The sequence below is a fragment of the Rhineura floridana genome, chromosome 8 (genome assembly GCF_030035675.1).
Source record: "Rhineura floridana isolate rRhiFlo1 chromosome 8, rRhiFlo1.hap2, whole genome shotgun sequence".
In the NCBI taxonomy this organism is placed as follows: Eukaryota; Metazoa; Chordata; class Lepidosauria; order Squamata; family Rhineuridae; genus Rhineura; species Rhineura floridana.
In genome coordinates this window covers 62,194,705-62,212,185 of record NC_084487.1, presented here as the reverse complement: position 1 = coordinate 62,212,185, position 17,481 = coordinate 62,194,705, and the positions used below count along the sequence as shown (strand labels likewise).

At 40.7% G+C, this 17,481-nt stretch overlaps 1 long non-coding RNA gene across 1 annotated transcript in view; it reads left to right on the top strand.

Moving 5' to 3' along the window:
* The window catches only part of LOC133390638 (uncharacterized), a 29,261-nt gene that overhangs the window by 141 nt on the left and 11,639 nt on the right, over positions 1-17,481 (top strand). The gene's annotated exons all lie outside the window — the stretch shown is intronic.

Here is a 17,481-nt window from a genome sequence, read left to right as displayed (position 1 = left end):
AGGCAGCCAACTGAGGAAGGAGACAGACGACGGAAGGAGGTAGAATGAGCAAGGTCCTCTCTCTCTGTTTCTCTCTCTCTCTGGCCCCTCAGTCTCTCCTCCTTTTCGTCAGGAGTGAACTAACTGAGGCGGCTACGACTGCTGGAAACGAAACATCAACAAGCGCAGCCTCCCCTCGTTTTCCTCAGCAGAGCGTCCTCAACGAGGGAAATGGGCCTCGTTATTATTCCCCTCCCCTTTTTCTTTCTCTCCTGGCTACAGCACCTCTTACTGTTGCCGTTTCCATGCCAGCCAGCCAGCCAACACGTGCGAGTGAAGTGGTGAAATCTTTTATTTAAACTGTAGCTGCTTTGTAGGAGTTGCTGTGTGAAAGTGTTTCTCTGCCCACTACTTTCAAGGAGTGCAGTGCATATCCGACCTGTTAAAAATGGATTTGGTCAGCTCTTTCCTTTCCCCCTCCAGAAATCTGATCTGTCCTGCCTGATGGTATTCTGAGATAAGGGATGTTTTTAGGATGCTGATGTGTGGTGGGAAGACATAAAAGACTAAAATAAGGAATGCTTATTTTAAAATATTTTATTATATTATAAAATGTATATGCTGTTTTTTAAAAAAAGGTTTTGGCCACTGGTGATTAGATCATGTTAAAAAGAAAATAGAAGCCATAAAATGCAACATTAAATCTAGGCAATAAATAGAAACATAACGAAAAGGTATCTTGGTGAAATTTTAAAAGCCAGTGTCATTCATATTATATATGGGGTTTTTAATCTTTTTTCTAATGCTACTATTATGCTGCACGGGTGAGTGGAGCGTTATTTAGGTTTAGATTTCTTGTAACAGCATGTGACATAATTACAAAACATGTTCAGCCTTTCTATTGGATTTCTATTGGAGCATATGGTAAGTGCTGGCAACACCAGCAATCAGTCTAAATAACAGAAACAAGACATTTTACAGCCACGAGAGTGGCTGTATACACTGTAGTGGTCTTGGTTTTGGAGGGAGCAAGCAACAATATTAAAGCAGTTGATGTTCAGATATTCATTTTATTCATTTTATTTGATTTACTTTTCATTTTTAATGAAGCTTCCTGTGGTAAACTCTTTTGTTTCTCTTTCTGTAAATATGTGAAGTATAGCAACATTTTGTATAATTTATGTTGAAAACCTTCAAGAACAGCTGTGGAGTAATGGCATGGACGGTTCTGCAGAATAGCGTCCAGTAGACATGAGGACATGCTAAGGACAATCATGTAGCCCTTGTACTTGACTTTAATGGCTATACCAGTGCAGTTGCACAAGTGCGCAGAGCTTGGAAAAGTTACTTTTTTGAACTGCAACTCCCATCAGCCCTAGGCAACATGGCCACTGGATTAGGCTGATGGGAGCTGTAGTTCAAAAAAGTAACTTTTCCAAGCTCTGCGCAAGGGCCATAGGATTCTCTTCATTGTGTCCTCCAAGCACGCACTAGCTTACCTCTTATTTTTCTGTTGTACCACGTTATAAAATGTGTCTTCTCACAGTTCTGTCTGCTCTGGTTACAGTATTCTCAGTCTGTCACTGGTACTGTGTTCATACAGTGTCTGATCTCAGGGCTCCAACAGTGGAACTAAAGTCATAGTGTGCTGAGTAGGAGTCTTTTAGTTTGCACAAGCAGTTGAATCATTCTGATTGGACAAACACTACTTGAATCTGACAAAACAGAAGAAGAGGCAGTATTTTGTACCCCCTCCCCCCAAGAAATTAAATAGGGTGAGGAGTAGACATAACATTAACAAGCTGTTAAAAACAAGCGAAGCTTGGAGAAATGAGGGGAAAGGATGTAGATTACAGCAAAATTTCTCTGTCTTCCTTGTCAGTCAAAGACTGTTCAGTGGAAACGTGGTTTTAGCATGGTCATGAGGAAGGATGGAGAAAACCCAGCATTTTTTCATTCTGTATCCTGTATCCAGGTGGAGATTAAGGGTTTGTAGGGAAGGAAGGTTTTACTTTCATTAATGCCAGGGAACAGAGACACCCATTTCTGCTACAGAGTTTATTATTGATTGAACAGTACTTTGCACCAAGAAATTGTATAACAAGATTCCGACTTATGGTGACCCTATGAATTGGGTTTTCATGAGGCTGAGAGGCAGTGACTGGCCCAAGGTCACCAGTGAGCTTCATGGCTATGTGAGGATTTGAACCCTGGTCTCCCAGGTCGTACTTGAACAACTTAACCACTACACTACACTGGCTCTCGCTTCATATGAACTGAGTGCCAAAAATATAACCAGTCTCTTTCCATTAAAAGAAATAAGAATAAGGAAAAGTGGAAACCTTAGATCTGGAATTGTCTGTGGTTTCTGCCAGAGCATATCAAATTATCGGACCTTTAATGCTTCCTTGTATTTCAGATAGAGCAGTTTCTATATTATACAGCCACTCTCATGGCTGTATAATACAAGAAAATGTCAGCAAGACAGATGCACAGATTTGCACATCATGTTAAATATATTTTTTATGAAATTTGAAGCTGCAATCCTAAACAGGATTGCATGGGAGTAAATCCCATTGAACTGAAAATCTGGCTTCCTGCAACTTGAGCCCATTATTCCATATCTTGCACTCTGGGACAATCGAGAAGAGATCCTGGCCCTCTTCGGTGTGATAATCTTTGAAGAAGAATGCTATCATATATCCCCTCAATCTTCTTTTCTCAAGGCTGAACATGTCCATTCCTTTCAGTCTGTCCTCATAGGGCTTTGTTTCCAGTCCCCTGATCATCCTTCTTGTCCTTCTCTGAACCTGCTCCTGTTTGTTTGCTTTCTTAAAGTGCAGTGTCTAGAATTGGATGCAACACTCAATATGAGGCCTAACCAGTGTTGAATAGATGGGAACTAATACTTTATGTAATTTGGAACTATGCTTCTGTTAATGCAGCCTAAAATAGAATTTGCCTTTTTTGCGCCACATTGCACTGTTGGCTCATATTCAGCTTGTGATCAACAACAATCCCAAAATCCTTCTCATATGTAGTATTGCTGAGCCAAGTATCCCTCATCTTATAACTGTGCATTTGGTTTCTTCGTGCTAGGTGTAGAACTTTGCACTTATCCCTATTAAACTTCATTCTGTTCTTTTTTCTGTTCTTTTCAGCCCAGTGCTCCAGCATATTAAGAGCACTTTGAATTTTGTTTCTATCTTCCAGGATATTAGCTACCCCTCTCAATTTTGTATCATCTGCAGATTTGATATGAGTTCCCTGCACCTCCTCACTGAAGTAATTTAGAAAAACGTTGAAGAGTACTGGGCCCAGGACCGAGCCCTTTGGTACCATGCTCATTACCTCCCCCAAGCTTCAGAAGGAATGATCTCATCATTCTCAGCAAACTTGCAAAGGAACGCTAAACGTGCAAGGGAACCCCACCTCCATTATAAAAAGCATGGAAATTCACTAATAGCTAAAAATCCTTGTGGTTCAAGAATATAGCTATAGCTACAGATATTTCTATCAAACTATAAAAAGCAGGAAAATTGGGCGGCTATACTGAATGCACCACAGGATCAGGAGACATGATCTCCTCTCTGAGATATTGTACTGCCCTACAAAGTTGTCAAAATGCAAACATAATTTGAGTTGGTATTTCACAGTCCAATGCACTTCCTGTGTAGCTTGGAAGAATTTGGTAACATGTGCCTCTGAGCATATGATGAGTGCTGGCAACATCTGCAATCTGCCCAAATAACAGAAACAAGACATGTGCTGTGCTGTACTGGTCTCGTTTGAGCAGGGAGGAAGCAACAATATAAAGACAGTTGATGTAGTTCACATATTCACTTTAAATATGTTTGATTTACTTTGCAATTTTAGTGAAGTTTCCTATGGTATATTATTTTCTTTTGCTTTTGTGTCTGTGAATACTGTATGTGATGTACAGCAACACTTTCCAACACTAAAAAAAAGCTGGAAAAAAATTGTGGAATAATGGTACTGCCAGTTGTGCAGAATAATGTCCAATGGACATGAGGAGTGTCTCAGGCTGCACATCATAAAACAGTAGGAGGTGAATTAAATAAAAATATGCAAATTTTAAGTGTGCTTTCTGTTTTTAATGGACCATGCCCACCCTTCATTAACTAGAGTAGCTTAAGCATAGCAGGCTGAAGGCATACATCTTTGCAAACCAAAGTTTATTTTTTCCAACAGCTAGATTCATTGCTTAAGTAGCAGCATATTGTAAGTCTGATTTTATATCAAAGCGGCAGGCTTAGATGCAAATGTTAATGCACCCAAAATAGAAATATAATAAGAAGAGTCTGGCTGGGAGGGGGCCCCTAGCTCAGAGGCAGGACCCACACAGTTTGTATGCAGAAGGTCCCATACTCAATACCTGGCATTTCTACTTTACAAAGGGATCTGATGTAGAAGCACTGTGCACTTTATCTGAGACCTTGTACACTTGCTAATCAAGAGTATATAAGTCTTGGCCTCTTGGGCCTATGTTGCGGATCAGGATAAAATAGCTTCATGGATTTTGCTCACTAATCGAAATCAGCGTGACCTACAAAATATTATCCAACAATTGTTTTTGGAGGTTTTTAATGTAAATTGTACAAAGTGTTGCTGTACTTCACATATTCACAGACTCTTTTCAGATTTAAGAATGTCAGAACTCACAGTTGCTTCTTAAGTGTATAATCTGTCATAGCGAGCCCTATGACTGCCATTCAGATATTAAAGCAGAAGAGGTAGTAACTGCTGATACTTTGCAAAGTAATATAGATTGCAAGATGTACAATGTTTAAAGAAAGGGTGTCAAGCATATTTCTTTGTGTATCCCCTGTAGAGTATAGGAAACATAGGAAGCTGCTTTATACCAAGTCAGACCATTGGTCAATCTACCTCAGTACTGACTGACAAGGTTTCAGATAAGGATCTCTCCCAGTCCTAATTGGAGATACTGGGTATTGAATGTGGGGACTTTTGCATGCAAAGCATGTTCTCTGCCACTAAGCCATGACCCTCTTGTAAAAGTAAAAGCATTCTTGATGGTAATATAACATTTAAAATACACTGCTGAACTATTTCTGTTACTGCTGGTGCTAACTTGCACAGGATCCCATCTCTTACCTCCCAGATTAAAAAGCAGGGAAATTCACTAATAGGCAAAAAACCTTGCGGTTTAAGAATGTACCTATAGCCCACAACTAATTCTATCAAACTTTAAAAAGCAGGGAAATTGGGCAGCTATAGTGAATGCACCAGGGGAGCAGGAGACCTGTACTCCTCTCTGAGATATTGGACTGCCCTACAAATTGGTCAAAATGCAAACACCATTTGGGTTGGGCTTTCACAGTCCAATCCACTTCCTGTGTAGCTTGGAAGAATTTGGTAACATGTGCATCTGAGCATATGGTGAGTGGTGGCAACACCTGCAATCAGCCCAAAGAATAGAAAGAAGACATGTGCTGTGCTGATCTTGTTTTAGCAGGGAGGAAGCTACATTATTAAGACAGTTGATATAGTTCAGATGGTCACTGAATATGTCTGATTTCCTTTGCAATTTTAATGACGTTTCCTATAGGAAATCATTTTCTTTTGTTTCTATTTTTGTGAATATGTGAAGTACAGCAACACTTTGCAAAATGTATACTAAAAAAACTCCAAACATAATAATGGCACTGGCTTCTGCAGAATAGTCTCCAGTGGACCTCAGGAGTGTCTCAATTTGCACAAGATAAAACAGTGGTAGGTGAAATATATTCTAGCAAAATGCTAGGTGTGCTCTATGTTTTTAATTGACTGTGCCCACCTTGCCTTAAATGAAGTGGTTTAAACATAGCAGGCTGAAAATATGCATCATCTTTTTTCCAACAGCTAGAGTCATTGCTGAAGTAGCAACATATTGGAATCAGTCTGATTTTTCATCAAACTACAGGTCCATATTCCACTGTTAATGCACCCAAAATAGAAATAGAACATAACCTCCAATTTGAAACACAAAAGGCTGTCTTCACCATCATATCACACTGGCCAATAAAAAGGCTTTGAAATTAATAAAAATAAATTTGACACAGATTTCTGGGATGAATAATGAAGGAAATAAAATTTTCTAGTGTAGATTCTCTGTAGAAACATTAATAACACAGGAAAGAAGCAAAGTAAGAAGAACACCAGCAAACATACAAAAATATAATTCTCTATATTTGGAGATGGCAGGTGTTGCCACCACTCACCATATGCTCAGAGGCACATGTTACCAAATTCTTCCAAGCTACACAGCAAGTGGATTGGACTGTGAAAGCCCAACCCAAATGGTGTTTGCATTTTGACCAATTTGTAGGGCAGTCCAATATCTCAGAGAGGAGTTCCGGTCTCCTGCTTCCCTGGTGCATTCACTATAGCTGCCCAATTTCCCTGTTTTTTAAAGTTTGATAGAAATAGTTGTGGGCTATAGGTAGATTCTTAAACCGCAAGGGGGGTTTGCCTATTAGTGAATAGAAATAAATACTTGATAGGAAAGGCTCTAGGTCTAGCTAACTAACTAAGCTGGAGACACAATGGCCAGGCTTTGTCATTGCCCCCATGTAGAGGAGAGACAAAAAGGGAAGATGTCTGTTCTCCCTCAGCTGGTTCAAGAAGGAGGAAGGAGAGGTTAGAAGTGAGGTCAGTTCCCTGAGAGTATCAGTTTACAATGGAAGGAAGACACATAGATGAAAAAATAGGGAAGGATAGGCAGCCTAGCCATCTGGAAGACCTGCTCTCTCTTTCAGTGTGCAAAGAGAACCAAATAGGAGTTGCGGTCTCCTGCTCCCCTGGTGCATTCACTATAGCTGCCCAATTTCCCTGTTTTTTAAAGTTTGATAGAAATAGTTGTGGGCTATAGGTACATTCTTAAACCGCAAGGTTTTTTGCCTATTAGTGAATTAGTATATATGTCACCAACATGAACATACTTTACAGAGTAACAGAAACAAGAAGAGGGCTGTGCCTCAAGGATTCTCAGTTTACATTTTGCCAAAAATGAAGACAACGGGGGGGGGGGGCGGAAGAGGCAAGGGTAACAGGAAGAATGTGCACAAGTCAAATTGCATGTATGTTAGTTTAGTTTCTTTAGGGGCTGAAGACAAAGCGTAACCAAGCCAAATGTAAGCTTCCTGGCAGCAGGCTATACAGCTGAAATGAACTATCTCTGAAATGAACTAACATCATCATCATCATCATCATCATCCCACCCTTCATCCTAGAAGGAGCCCAGGGTAGCAAACAAAAACACTAACACTCTAAAACATCTTAAAAACAAAAGACTTTAAAACATCTTAAAACAAAACAGCTTTAAAATATTTTTTCAAAAACCTTTAAAAACATCTAAAAAAGTAATTGTAGAAGAAATGCACACTAAAATGCTGATGCATGTTTATGAGCACTTTTTAAAAAAAAAAAATCAGAAATTGATGCAGAAATGTGGTCAACTGAAGAATGGAAAAATGAGAAAGGAGAACAAATTGTTATGGACAGATTTGTCAATACCTCTCACATATACATTCTCTTTTGTGCACTTATTCTACTTCTAATCCAGTCATTAAGGGCTTTCCATGGTCACACAAGCTCCAAAATGCCGAGAAATTACAGTGCTATTTAGGCACTAAGTCCTACTCAGAGTAAACTCATTGAAATGAATGAACCTAAGTTGGCCATGTCTGGTCTACTCTGTGTAGGACTAGCATTGACTACCACCCATATTATTCTTTTATTTGGCCAGTTCCAGCTTCACCACTACATTGGAACCGGATGACTCACAGTGGCAGGGGGTAGATCCCAGTTCCAGATTGGTCTGTTCACTGGAACATGGAGGCTGTGCAAGTGACACTATCATGCCACTGATGTTATCATTCTACATTACAAGAACCTGGGTGGAATGTGATACCATCCACTTAGAGTGATGGAGTTCAAAATCCTGAAGTTCAAAATCTAGGCACATAATATTATGGACTGCCAGCGTGTGCATAAACTGTTGCTTTTTTTGTCCAAAATACATGTAAATAGTAACAGGAGAAAGACATATCTTTGTACATATTTTTCAAGATTTTTTTAAAAAAATTTCTTTAAAAGATAACTTACAATCAATGTGCACATAATATAAACACATAACCAGTATCAAGTTAAATAAATATATAATAAAACATAAGACAAAAGAAAGGTCTTTTTAAAAAAAGGAATGGATTTCCTACACCACCACTCTATCTTCTGCATTCCAATACCATTTCAAATCTTCAAAACTATTTTTAATTGCTTACCCCCTGATTCATCAATAGGGCCCATTTTATTTTCCTCAGAACAGCTGCATCTCATAATTGTCTGTACCATCCTCTTAATTTAGGTGTCTGAGCACATACACATTATTTAGCATCTATGATTCTGGCTGTCATTATTATATAAAACAGTGGTGTGTGGCCCTCCAGATGTTCTTGGAATACAGCTCCTATCATTCTTGACCCACTGGTGGGTGAGGATGATGAAGTCCAACAATATCTGGTTGGCCACAGGTTCTCCACCACTGATAGACAACATTCATTCCTTTACTTCAGGCAGTATTCCTTTCAATTTTGTTAACTGGAATATTTTAGGGTCTGCATGCATCCTGAAAGGGGGTGCGGAAGCAGGAGGTTTGGATCCAAGGTATCCCTTCCACAGACAAAAAAGGCTGCAGTCCAGTGGAGGCTCCCACTCATGGAAGATGGACGGATGGACTGCCTTCAAGTCGATCCCAACTTATAGCTACCGTATGAATAGGGTTTTCATGGTAAGCAGTATTCAGAGGGGGTTTACCATTGCCTCCCTCTGAGGCTAGTCCTCTCCAGCTGTCTAGGGCCTGCTCAGCTTGCCACAGCTGTACTAGCCAGTCCCTTCCTCGTCTGCAACTGCCAGCTGGGGAGCAACTGTGCTCCTTGGGACTATGCAGCTTGCCCACAGCTATACAGGTGGCAGGGCACGTAAGCCCTGAGGCACTCACTGTGGGGTGATCTTTAGCTGGCCCTTGACACCCAGGAGACATGAGCTGGGATTTGAACTCATGCTCTGCACTCCCAGCCCGGTAGGTTATTTTCTTTGATGCCACCCTTCTCTCTGCAACCTTCTGTTCACCTCCCACACTGTTCCAGAGGGTCCTCTGAGCAGATTTTTGGGGCATATGGGATCAGGAGAAGTCACCTTCCCCCTGTTCCATCAGTGGAGATATTTTGTGGCTGAAACTCCAGTCATGGAATCTCTGAATCTAACCCATCATTGATCAATGAATGACCCTCTTATTTATTTTGTGCTTTTGCCAGGACTTACAATGTCCCTTAACTATTAGGAATCACACACTGTATACACCATACATTTAGAACATATCCCCTCCTGAAAGAATCCTGGGAACTATAGTTTACTTCTCACAACATCCTTAACAAAGTATAGTTCCCAGGATTCTTTGGAAGGAAAATGTGCTTTAAACATATGGTGCATACTCAGCCAATCATATATACAGATATATCCAAAATCGAGTCCCACTAAATTCAGTAGGTCATATTTCCAGATAAGGGGTATAGGACTGCAACCTTAACTTGTGTCCTAAGGCAAAGGCAGAGAATGCAGCTAATTTCAACTTATAATTGAGCTGGCAAATATTTTGGAAAGCCTGAAGAATATCTACTGCACTTAGGACTGAGTTGCAATTTTAAAATCAACAGCAGTAGACACTGTTGTATGTGTTTTGCATTTCAGTCAATCCCTGCAAGGACTGAAGGCAAAACTCCAATTGATTTTTTCAGCAGGAGCAAGGGAGAGCGAGAGAGAGCCTTCTGCGGCTGTATGACAAGTCAGTGCCTCCGCTAGATGAAGGAAGAATTAAAATGTCAGCAAACATTCTGAAATTTCTGATAGGAAAAAAAGTGTGTGTGTGTTGAGGAAGAAGGGAGTAGGGAAGGGGGGGTATGAAGAAAAATACTTTACATCTGGCGAATTGCTATCTGCTTTGATTTACTTCTCCTCCCTTTCCCCTGTCACATTCCAAGCTCCTTTGGATGAATGAAATGTTAGCCTCTTTGAAAGAAGCAGTCATGCTCCCAAGTTCATAAAGGCAAACTCAAACTTAATTGAAATAAAGGAAGGCTTGAGGCTGGGCCTGAGTAAGAGAAGATTCAGTCAGGCCTGCTCCAGCTTACTGTTCTCACAACCCCTGAACTTGAGACAGGAAGCCAGAGAGGGACAGGGTACATGCACAAGGAAACTCTATAAAATATTACAGATGATCACCCATATCTAAAGGGTGCTTCTCCTACTATTTAGGGTGCTGAATTACTTCCTAGACTGGTGGGTGTTTTGCTAGTGTATTCTGCAACATGTCATTGAGGCAACCATAGTGCATTAGTGGTGAATTCACACTGGACCATACATCCATCATTTTGCTCTATTGGTTGCTTCTCCAATGTTATCACATTATTGCTCCTTGGTAAGACACTCTTGCCCTATAGCACAACCAAAGTGGGACAAAATGACACTCTGTAACATCTGTGGTATAAAAAAATTTCAGGATTTCGTGAGGAAGTTATGGGGCACACACTGATTGGAAACAAAGCAGTATTTATTTCACTTAGAAACTTTTTCAGGCACAAACAGTGTCGAAAGTGGGATCATATATAACTGTCCTGATACCATCATGAGCACAAATCATGCATGCACAGTAAAAAGGCTGTCTGGAGGGGCCCTCCGTGTTGATGGAGTTCCAACAGGGCACTAGATGTTGCTGCATAGGATGCTGAATTGACACACTTTCTACTAAGAAGGTGCACATAGTGATGAATCATTGCATCTGTGCATATTTGTCATACTTTATTTAATATACTTAAAGTTTGCTTGAATGTTCAAAGTGGGGGTTTGACAAAAATCTTAAAAGTGAAAAGTAAAATAAAATGAAAATCACAGCCAATAGATTCATCATTGAGTAGCAAATACTTAAAAAAGCAGGAGAGAAGACCCTTCACAGTCATAGAGCTGAACCAAAAGTCAGTGAGATGGTCTTCACTTGTTGTCTGAAGGTGCTTCCAGATGAGTGTTTATTGTGGCAGTCTCATTCATGAAAGTTTTTTGCAGTATCCATATGACATCATTGGCATCAAAATGTCAACCCATATTCCTCCCCCCCTTTTAATTCAGATTTACCTTTCCATGGTAATATGTTAAGTTGGGAAAAAACCCTGTTACCAATGACCTGTTTGTGATATCTCAGTGACCCATTTGTCACAGCAGCACCGAACAAGCAGAATCTCCTGGCACTGGAGGCTGGTGGCTCCAATGTTAGTGGGGCAGTGAATTCACTCTGGGTGTTAGTCTGAACTTTCAACACCATGCACAATTCCTTGAAATTTCTGACTAAAACCCAGAGCGGATTCACTGCCTCCCTGACATTGGAGCCCCCAGCTTCCACTTTCTCCTGGGAAGACATTCCAAGACACAGCACCACTACAGAGAAGGGCCATAGATTACCATGTGCCAATATTGCTGCAGCATCCCCCCATATTTCACTCACAGAGAAGGCCCTTCTTTCAATTCTGATGCTTTGTTACAATACTACTCTTTTCTTAGCACACAGAATGGAATACAATGGGTGTCCTTGCACTCACAGAATGGCTTTTGATCTAGTGGAGGTCTTCATGAATGGAAGAGAAGGGAAAGCAAGCTTCACTACTCTTTCTCCCCCTGCAGTTCCCATCGCTGATCAGCTCCAGATAGCAGAGGCTGTTCCATGAGGGTCAATTAGATGCTGCCCCAACAACCTCAGTCTGCCTTCAGCCAGCCACCACTTGCCTGTTTCCTTCTTTGCATCCAGTCTGGGGGGTGGCACTGTCAGCTCTCTCCTCTTTAGTTTCAGGGTTGCACCTTGCAGAACTCAGCAGGGAGGAGGATGGAGCAAAGCTTAAATTAGTTGGCTTCAACAGTCATTGGCTCTGGTGCCACCTGCTCTTGGCCTCCCTGTTTTCTGCCCTACCAAACCCAGTGGGCACCACCAGCCACCACTGGTTCCAGGGTGTTGAGGAACCCTCCAGAATAGGATGCAAAGCGAGATATGCGGCTGCAAGGAGAAGGGAGAATACGAAGAACACATTTCCCTCTTTCCTTAACAGAGGCATCCACTGGCTTAAAACCTCTTTTGTGAGTGAAAGGGCACCACTTGGATCCTACCCATGGAGCTGTGCCAGTATAGCTTACTTTGTGGATGTTCCACATGCTCCTATACTCTACAGCTGACTCATACCAAGTTCCGGCCGTTCCCGTCCCATTTTTTTTGCTGCTTTATAACTTTGTGTCACATGACAGTGATGAGGACAGTTGTTTCTGACTGAGCCATGCCAACACATTGATACTCCTGGGGCAATTAATGTCAACCTGGGACCAAAAGCCATGAGGATACAGCTTTGGCAGAGCAATGATCACACCCCATCCTAACAGCTTACTGGCCGACAAAGCTGAACATAGGATTATGCCAGCCTTCCTCTGTCCAGTGTTTTGGACTCCATCAGCCCCAGCTAGCTTGGCCAATGGTCAGGGATGATGGGGGTTGTGGTACAAAACATCCAGATAGCACTAAGTTGGCAAAAGATGGATTATCCCATATGGAGAAATGTTTTCAACCTAAGGGCCCCATTCCTTTTTGGGCAGCCTTCTGAGGGCTATGTGCCCTGGCACACTATTACCCAGTCTATTAGGGCAATGGAGGCAAGTGGGAAGGGAGCACCCTTCTTTGGCTTTTATCATGTGCCTCTTTTGCTGCTCTGGCCAATTAGAGAAAAGGGAAGGAAAGAGGGAATGTCCTTGGGGGCTGGGGTGAGTGGCGACAGCTTTAGGGATGTAGGAGGGTGGCAGAGCCAGGCAGTCAATATTTTTCCCGAGCCCTCAGTTTGTCTCTCTGAGGAGAGAGGAGTCATCTCTGTCTTTGTTGTCTCTCTTGAACTATGAGGGCAATACCCAAGTCTGGGCATTGCGCCTCCAACTTAGTTAGTTAGAACTACATATGCCTTTCCTATCTGCTATGTATTTCTATAAATAAAGTAGCTTTTCTTATTTTACTAAGTCTTAAGTCTCAGTGATCTAAATGCAGGGTAAAATCCTGCTTCTTGGGTAAATACACACTGGCATACACACAGCTCAGACCGCTGAGTTACTCTGCATACATATTTCCATAACAACATGGAAGAAAATAAGAGAAAGTGAAACTACCAGTATTTTGCATTTAAGACAATGAAACTCTCTTATTGAAAAATGTGTTTTTAATCCTTTAGAAAATGTTTCCCCATAGTCATGTTCAAGGTGTAGTATGTGGAACATGCCAAATCAATTTCCAGATAATTTTTATTCGGGCATCATTGGTAGGAAAGCAGCTCAAGGTTTCCTTGATCGTCTCAAGCACTTCTGTCATGGTTCCGCCCCCAACCTTCTCAAATATTGCGATACCAGAAATTGCTCTAGTCGTCCCAGGATATTCTGCATTGTTTAGGCTGCATATACACCACACACTTAAAGCATGTGGTGACTCCCAAAGAATCCTGGGAACTGTAGTTTACCCTCACAGAGGTGTACAATCCCCAGCACCCTTAACAAACTACTGTTCCCAGGATTCTTTGGGAAATTCATGGGGAACATAGGTATCTGCCATAACTGAGTCAGATCTTTGGTCCATCTAGCTCAGTATTGTCTACTCTGACTGGCAGGATTTCAGATAGGAGCTTTTCCCAGCTCTACCTGGAGACACTTGGGACCTTTTGCACGCTAAGCAGATACTTTCCACTGAGCCACAGTCCTTCCCATTGTCCTTCCAAAGTGCTTTAAATGTACGGTGTGTAAATAGCCAACTTGTTGTTGGTATTGTTAATCGTCATGATGGCATTTTAAGTAAGAACTGAACAGCACAATCCCCACCAGTGAATGGCAATAGTGGAGAGTTTGCAACCAATCAACCATTGTGCTTAAACACACACGATAAAATAACTTCAGCCAGTGAAAAGAGAGCATGAAAGCCGATTTCCTCCCATTTATAATTAATTGGAATGACTGTGTTTAAATTAAACTTTTCCTCTCTGCATTTATGGTGGAAATTGTTCTCATTACACACTGCAGGCGCCTTCTGATGCATTTGGACAAACATGTATATTCACAGCCTTGCTAAAGGAGAGGTGTGACGAGATACAGCTGCTGCATTAAACTTGTCATGCCTTTGCACACAGCTTTGGAACTGCAATGAATGAGAGTCTATAGAGGCAGTGCTTCACATGATGAATGGGGAACCAGATAACCCAAGTCAGTTTGGAGCCATTAGACTGGGGAGTTTAGTTATAGAAGCCTCTATGGCTTAAAACAGTTGCAAGACTAGAACCACAGTTTTGGATCAGTTTACTGGCCCAAAGCATAGCAGATAGCCTGATTCACAACTAGGCATGGGGAAGAAATTTGATGTAGTTTGATTTGATTATTTCAATTTAATATGAAAAACTTGCAAACAGAAATACAGCTAGCCTTCCAAATTTTGCAATGTAATTCTCCAACCAAAAATATATTATAAAAACACATAGAGGAAAACGTGCAGAAAAATGAACATATTAGTGACAATAACATTATATTGGGAAGATTGCTTGCAAAATATGTATATTAGGCACAGCTGCATTAAAATGTATTAGGAGAAATGTGCAATAAAATGCTACCACATTTTTGTGAGGATTTTTTTGAAGTGCAAAGTGATGCAAAAATGTGAACTGAAAACTGAGAACCCAAAACTGACAGATTTGTCCATACTGATCTAGCACCTAGTGAACTGATCTGCAACTTAGTGAACTAGGATCCTTATTACTGTAACTTATCTAATGAGGTCAGTTCAAACTTGCAGAGAGTGGCACAGTAGTCACTTGGAATGCAACTGCATGGAGGTTTGTTGCATATGGACATCATTTGTGTTGCATATGGACATCAACACATCCTTCCAGCAATTTTCTGACAACTGCTGCCACCCCTCCCTAAAGGCTGAGCGTTTCCAGAACCATCTGGTGAACTCCTTCTGCTGAATTTGCCACATGAAGCCATCATCCCCATGGTTGTGTTTCAGGGTGCTTGTCATCAGGACACAGACTGCAAATGTGAAAAGGATCTCAGCTTTAGCAAACCTCCAAATTTCCCAAAACGGTGCCTAACCATTTGCCTGCCATATGCTAGAAGATGGCTGTTAAAATAGTGCAGCCCACTTACATAGTGCACATCTGTTTCCATCAGGTACAGAAAGAGAAACAACTTCCCTTCTCTCTCCCCTGGAACTATTAAGGCTTGCAATGGACCAGGCTGTGATGCTATTCTGACTAAATGCATACATTTCACACATCTTTCCCTAGAGGCTCACAGCTCAGTCTTTTTCTTGAAAACTTCCATAGAAGGCAATCATCCCATGGCAGCAGGTTGTTCCAATGTCCAACTGCTCATATTAGTTCGAACTTGTCATAGTCCATTCTTAACCAAGGCTTTCCCCAAGGCTCATGTTTAATCTCCATTTCTGTGGCTTCATTTAACCCATTGCTTCCAGTCCTGTGCTTGGTGGATATACAAAATAAGAACAATTGATCTCTCTCTTATCACCTCCTCCTCCTCCTCCTCCTCCTTGTCTGTCTGTTTGTCTGTCTTAGAAAGGTCAAATTTCTTGCCAGAATCCTCCACTCACTATGCAATCCTAAATGTACATAATTGGAAGCAAGTCCCTTTGAAATAAATGGGATATTCTTCCAGGTGACTTGTTAGGAACAGGCTCTTACAGCATAATATTATATGTGTGTACTCAGAAGTAAGGCCCCTTGACTTCAATGGGACATTCCTTGGTAAATGTGTACAGGATTGCAGCCTTATTCTGCTTTCTCTAGGTCAGGATGGGGAATCTGTGGTCCTCCAGATGTTGATTGGATTGAGTATACTTATTGTTGTTTTGTATTATATGTTATATTTTACTCTATGTTATATTTTAGTCTATGTACGCCGCCTAGAGTGGCCGTTAATTCGGCCAGATAGGCGGCCTAGAAATAAAATTTTATTATTATTATTATTATTGAACTCCATCTGTAGATACAATTCTAAACACAATAAGGGTTTCCACAAAACAATTCAGGTAAATAAATATAAAATGTGTGTATTAAATTCTCACTATAACAATATATCATAACCATAACAAATGTCCTGAAACCACAATGAAGTGCTGGTAAAAATCTGTTTCAACTATGTGCAGTCTTCATCAAGTTTATATTTAATATAAATAAATAATGTTTTAATTGTTTTTCCCCAAATGTTTAAAATGTGTTTTTAATTTAATTTAATTTAACTTTTAATCACTGAAGTGTTTGCTGCCCTGGATTCCTTTGGGAGGAAGGGTGGGATTAATTTAATTTAATATAATCAATCAATCAATCAATGTGTAATCACATCCTAATTCCTTGGGAAAGCAATTCTTTTTCTACTGGTCTCCCATAGAGTTGGACCATTGGCCATGCTAGCTGGGGATGTCCAACAACATCTGGAGAGCTACAGGTGTCCTCCTCTGCTCTAGACTAACCATGCTCATGCCTCTCAACCTTACCTCCTATGATCTTTTTAAAATTCCCACCACTCTCCCCTAAAACATTCTCAACTTCTCAACAACTTTCTTGAGCAGTATGCCTTACTACCAATAAAAAAATTCAGGTTGTAATCCACTGCTCACTTACCTGGGAGTAAGCCTCTTGAATTCAGTGGGGTTTACTTCTGTATTGGATTGCCCTGCAGTATACTGGATTGTACTGTCAGGTACTAAGCACAGAGTTATACTTACTTCCTGAAACTCACAATCGATCCAGGTTGAGTTCTTTATTCAATATTACCCTTATATTTTTCATTCAACATGAGTCCAAAACATCTCCGTTTTTACCCTGAAGTACATTCATATCTTCATTTTTTGTTTTATTCAGTTTACAAGATACACTCACATTTAGATGATTCTTCCACACAAAATTGTTTCCCATATCCCAAGTGATTTTTTAAAACTAAAAAAAACACACAGTTGCCTTTTCTTATCTATAGAGGTTAACGAGTGTACTCTACAAAGAGAGGAGTGACTGATGAATATGCATTCGCTCCTTAACACTTTCACAATTTTTTGTGCTATCTGATAATCTTGAAATAAGAAGTAAATTTATGGGACCTAAGCAAGTGTTCTCTTATCTTACTGAAAATGGTTGTGAAACTTTGCTAGAAAGTATAATCAAGAATTATTTTATGGCTGGATTGTCTGTCTAAAATTAAACCATGAAAATGCTTAAAGCTACATGTAACCATTCTCCAGCAGAATATAGCCCCCTACTCAGTTGCCCCAGTCTAGAGACCACAGATCAATGAGCAAAGGTGATCAGCAGACAGGAGTAATTAGATTCCATTCCCACTTACAGCCAAGGAAGAAGAAGT